This window comes from Schistocerca nitens, chromosome 5 (assembly GCF_023898315.1).
Source record: "Schistocerca nitens isolate TAMUIC-IGC-003100 chromosome 5, iqSchNite1.1, whole genome shotgun sequence".
Taxonomy (NCBI): Eukaryota; Metazoa; Arthropoda; class Insecta; order Orthoptera; family Acrididae; genus Schistocerca; species Schistocerca nitens.
The window spans coordinates 758,780,154-758,785,931 of record NC_064618.1 but is presented as its reverse complement, the minus strand read 5'-3'; the positions used below and the strand labels follow the sequence as shown (position 1 = coordinate 758,785,931).

At 36.7% G+C, this 5,778-nt stretch overlaps 1 long non-coding RNA gene across 1 annotated transcript; it reads left to right on the top strand.

Moving 5' to 3' along the window:
* Positions 1–735: 735 nt before the first annotated feature.
* Positions 736–3,391, top strand: LOC126259479 (uncharacterized). Its single transcript, XR_007546518.1, has 2 exons — positions 736–938; positions 1,088–3,391. It is a non-coding gene; the product is annotated as an uncharacterized LOC126259479 (long non-coding RNA).
* Positions 3,392–5,778: the final 2,387 nt, after the last annotated feature.

Genomic DNA, 5,778 nt, shown 5'->3' with positions numbered 1-5,778 from the left:
CTTCCACAGTGACAACTCTCAAAATGGACCTCTACATACTGGGGAAAAAACTTCACAATAAAGGTTCCCACCACATCAAGACAAGAAAATATATACAAAACTTCATTATGGCTCTAAAACCGCATTTGCAGGATAGGTGCAATTACACTGTAAATGAATATCTGTTGACATAAGTTCCAATTTTTCCCTCTTTCTATTATGTATGAAAAATATCTTTGTGATTTATTGTACTATGTATTTGATTGTACATGCATTTTAGTGTATAATCTTGCAGGGTTTAACTGTTATGTATTATGTGCATAAAATTATTTATGGTACTGACTCAATTTACTGCACCAGTAACATACCATATATTTTAAACTGTGTAATGTACAAAATAAGCCATTCCTATGTCAATTATTTGATGAAACAAATGCGTAATAAAGAAAAAACTCGTCTAGTATGTGATAAGAGATAATGTACAACCAAAAATTTTAAAAACTGCACATACTAAGAGTTGATGGTCAGAACGTGGAAGTCTGCTGGACGAAGTACAAGTGAAATTAAAAGTAAACTGTTCCTTTTTCCTCGAGTTGTACCAGTCATCCCACACACCTGAGGTCGATGCGGGATCGACGTGATTTGGTTCTTAATTGTCGCGCCAACTTTCGATGCATAGTACCCTCACGTATCCGTATCACAGGGTCCCTATGACGTGGGGGAAATGACGTCATTCCAACGATCGACCAACCGCACTTAGGGGTACTAATAGTTTTGTCTGTCCGAAGAACACGTGGGAATAGCAAGCGTCTTCAGTTTCGTAGAGCATTGGTAACTGTGAAGCCTAAATACGTTTTATTTTCTACGTTTGCTGTGGACTGTTGGAAGTTACTGCATTTCTTCCATTTCGTTCTGTTTAGCGTAGCAGCAGATCTTCCCTAACTAGCAAACCATGGAAGGTGAGACTTTTTTTCTACTAGAGTGATACAAAATTACTGCACTGCAGTAATAAATTCATATTACGTATTTTACGATTTAAGATTAATATCTTACCTACGAAAGCATGTAGGCCAACTTCTATGAAATTTCTATTTTTCTCTTTTTACAGCTTTCAACGAGGGAGGTACGCAGATGGAAACTACTGAGAAGGGCTGTCCTGTCTGCGGTGCGGAGGATAGCCGTACCACATCGCTCCCAGCAGGAGCATTGCCGGAGTCCTTAGAGTTAAAAATCCGAGGTCAGAGAAAACGTGAAATTTATAGCCAATTGTTCGTGGACTCTCTTGTGCGCAATTATAAGGGAGGGCTGTCGAAAGAGGACTACAGGGCTAAACTGCAGGCAATTAGGCGAAAAGACCTTATAAAGAGTAAAAAACAACTCAATGAAGAATTGCGCTTAGCCTTGGAAAGAAAGAAGCAACCACTCGCAGCGCGAACAAGGCACAAGAAACCGGAACTGCAAAACGGAGGTTGCGTTTGTTACGAAATGGAGAATCTGAAACAAAAATGGCGGAAGTTTAAAAACGCTGTTGCATTGGCAAACAATGAACGTGAACGTGTCGAGGACGTTAGGAAGTGTTTAGAGAAGGCAGTAATTTCATAAGTTTTTTTTTTGTCTTTTACGAACTGCTCTCAAATTCAACCGAGTTGTTCGTTCTTTAGTGACTGGCATTTTTATGCCCCGACTGGTGTTGTGTAAAACGTCAAATGTGAACATTGTGAAGAAATACATTGAACTTCTTCTTTAGTGTTTTAATGCTCTAATTATAACAGTATTATACTCTTTGTGTATTTATTTGCCCTCCACCAACTATCCATGTGGTAATAGTTGAAGCTGTTTGGGAATCCACCACTAGAATCAGTTTACTGTAATGTAATAGTAATCCTAAAATGCTTCCATCGTATATTGTAATAATTTTGATTTAGCAGCGTATCAAACTTTTTGCCTCTAGGAAGTGTACATGTTCAAAATGCTCGTTGCGCAAAGATTTGACTTTTAAGGCCAAGGTCTATGGTTTTTTTTGTTTTATTTTTATTTTTTTTATTTAATAATTAGTTCATGTTCCCGAGAGGAAATGAACAGTGTTCTTTGTATTAGGAAATTCTGATACACAAAATATGACTCTCATAGCTGTGGTGTATTTGTGTAAGACATTAAGTTCGGTATAGACATATAGCTAAAGATGGGCCAATTCAAATGTTGGGTACGATTCGTTGGTGGCGTCAAAGGAAGGTAAAAAAATTGGGACTGTAGGAAAAGTTCCGTGTAGATGCAGATTTTTTAAAATAATCTGGGATGAGATTTTTGTCAGTACCAACTCATATTTTATGGTTTAGCATCATGGTATTACATTTAATGCCAAACAGAATCATAGCTTTCTACAATCGCATTTCTTCTGCAAATCAATAAAGAAACGTGTGAGAGCAATGCAAGAAGTTACTTGCAGGTAGTTTTGCAGTATTCAAACTACTGTATTACACAGTGGCATTATTCATTTTCATACTTTGTATTAAAACTCTCTGCCTCATTATTAGCAACCTTCTTGGACAGATTTTTCAAATCGTTGTTTGAAATTGTGCAGGACAAGTCTATGTACGGGCCACTTAAAACATTGCTACATATACGTATGCTGAATTATGGTACTAAAAAGTGCAGCCTAATAAAAAAGGGGCATTAAAATTTTTGTATTTGCTTTGTATGTGGTAGATACATGAAGTATGAATGCAAAACACTGTATGCTTTTATGGGCTGTTAAGATATTAACAAAGTACTTTTTAGGTTTAACATCATAAGTTAGTATGTATGTGGCTTTCCCTACCCTTGGTAAAATTTTGTTGAAGATATACATTTTTTAAATTTATATATAATCAGATTTTTAGGAATATGTCCTACTTATAATTTATATTAACACGTTGGATTGCGTATTATTGTGTGGACCCTCAATTGGAGGCTTTCTTGGCGCATACCGATGCAAAAATCTTCTGAGTGATCTGAATGGTGGCATCTTGTCACAGCATTTCAGTGAGTTTTGAACCCATCTTCTTTCCCTGGAGATGGCGTTTGGAAAATCACAAAGTTTGTGACAAGTTGATGCAGCCACTCAGCTGATCACCCAAGAAGTATGGTGCAGAATGTCACCAATAAATGTACCTACTTTATCATGCAAATATGTAAAGCTTTTTGTTACATCTTGTGGGTTGAAAACTCCACGCTCTCCCTCCCCCACACTTAGATAATCAGTAGTAACCTGTTGTAGGGGCAAATGTGCAATCCTTTTTGTGACTCAAATGGGTGATATACCTTTACAACTATTCCCACATGTAGTTCACAGATTGATAACCATTGCAGAATAAATATCAAGAATTATGAATGTAAATTATTATACCAGAAAATAAATTTAAGTTGTCAGAAATCATTGTTTTATTTCTTAATATTCAATCCACCCAGTAGTTGGAGTACTGGCCACAATCTTCTAGTTACATTGGACCGTATTTGACACATTGCTACCAAGCTCCCACTTGTGGCCTGGCAGTGAAACATCCATTGTGTGTGTGACAACCAGTATATTAATCAAGGTTCATGCAAGTACAGACTGATTAATTTTTGTTATGCTGAAATGTCAGTGTTTACTTATTAATATTATAGAAACTGTGAAAAGAAATAGAAAAGATCTGTCATAAATTAAAATACAGAGCACTAACTCTAGCAACAATATGCAATTGTTCTGTTCTTCACTCGGTAGTAGAACTCCACCAAAAAATTGAAGTACTGAGTAAGCTGCCTCCGACCCGCACACAGCTACATCTCTGTTTAGCCTTGTCTTACAAGTGTATGTGACCAACTTTTCAAGTTTCATATGAAGTCTGGAATTTTTCTTTCATCAGGCTTTGTACAGCTGAAGTTTGATGATTTACTTTAATAGTTTGATAGATTGAGAAAATGCATTGAATAACTCCTACATATAATTTTAGTTGAGATCATTGTTATGTCTGCTAATTTGCATAACAAAATTTTAATTACTGTATTTTATTTTACTGCCATTAAAATTTTGAGCACAGATGGATTTCTTGGAGTGTTCCCAATCTTCCCTCAGAAATATTTTCACCCATTCACTGAGTGTGTGTCCAGGTGTGTTGCGAAACTGGATATCGTGGTGTAGCTCACATTGCTAATATAGTAGCTGTTTACACATCATGGAACACAAGTTGATTGCCATGCCCACAAGTTACTTTGTTGTTGTTTTCAACTCAAAGGCTTTTTTGATAAAATCTCTGTACTAGTCTATTCTGCGCATGCCTCTTCGTCTCTACACAACTATTCGACCTTCGTTTAAACAAAAATACTGTATTGTAGTCTTTGTCACCGTCTGTAGTTTTCACCCTTCCCATCCCCAACACTTCCCCCATTACCAAGTTTGATTAAAAACAAAATGGATGTGTGGCATTAATGGCTGGGAGGCCCCTTTTGGGGAAGTTTGGCTGCCGAGTTCAAAGTGTTATTTCAGGTGAAGCCACATTGGGTGACTTGCGTGTCAGTGATGATGACGACAACACGGCACCCAGTCAATGAGCAGAGGAAACCTCGAATCGAACCCTGGCCCGCTGCATGGTAGGAAAATGTATTACCACTCAGCTGAACAGGCTGACATGAAGATTGATTCCTCGATGTGTCACGATATGTCCTATCAACCAATTCCTCCTCCTAGTCAGGTTGTGCCATAATTTTTCTCCCCAGTTCTATTAAGTGCAGCTTAGTTATTTGATCTGCTCATTTGATCTTATATAGGCCTAGCATCACATTTAACTAGCTATTTTCTTCTCGTCTGATCTTTTTTTCTGCTTTGATAACTAGAAGTCATGCAAATGGTAAGCATGTTGACATATTTTGTGCTGAGAAGATGTACTATAATTAAGAAACTGGCATGTACAATGTCATAAATTAGAGGACACAGTTATGAACCACATAACCTGCCAATAACTCCATGTTTCATTTTCCTATAATGCCACACACCCAACAAATACCTTCTAAAAATACTTTCTGATGTAAATTTATTTTCAGTGTGAACAAATTTCTCTTTTTCAGCAATGCTTTTCTTGTTATTGCGAGAATGCATTTTATGTCATCTCTATTTATGCCATAATAGCAGAATATGTCTACTGTTTTTAGGATCTCATTTTCAAATATAAATCATACAGCATCACCTTACCAACATTGCATTACCTGTGTTGTACTTTTGTTGCTGTTCACGTTATAACCTCTTTTCAAAACACTATCCATTGTAATGGATAGAGTTAGTTATTTGCAGGTTATACGGTTCATAACTGTGACCTCTAATATGTGATATTGTACACACCAGTTCTGCAATTATAGTAGATCTTCTCCACACAAAGTACGTCAACATGCTGACCATTTGCATGACTTTTAGTTATTGAGCAGGTAAACAGATCACACAAGAAGAAAACAGAAGTTATTAAAATGTGCTGCTTGAGAAGATTAGATGACTAGAATGAATAACTAACTAATAGGTACTAAATAGAATTGGGGCAAATATTATAGCACAAACTGACTAAAAGGAGGAATTGGTTGACAGGACATATCCCGAAGCATCAAGAATCATAAATTTGATAGTGGAGTGGGGGAGGAAAAAATTGCAGAGAGTGACAAAGGCCAAAATGTAACAATTAGGTTTAACTGAAGATTGCACTATTTATATGGAGCTCAAGCTGTTTTACAGTTCTTTGAACTCCTTCATCTCACCTGGTGGAATTAGAATGTAGTCAGCAACCCTTAAATATTTCA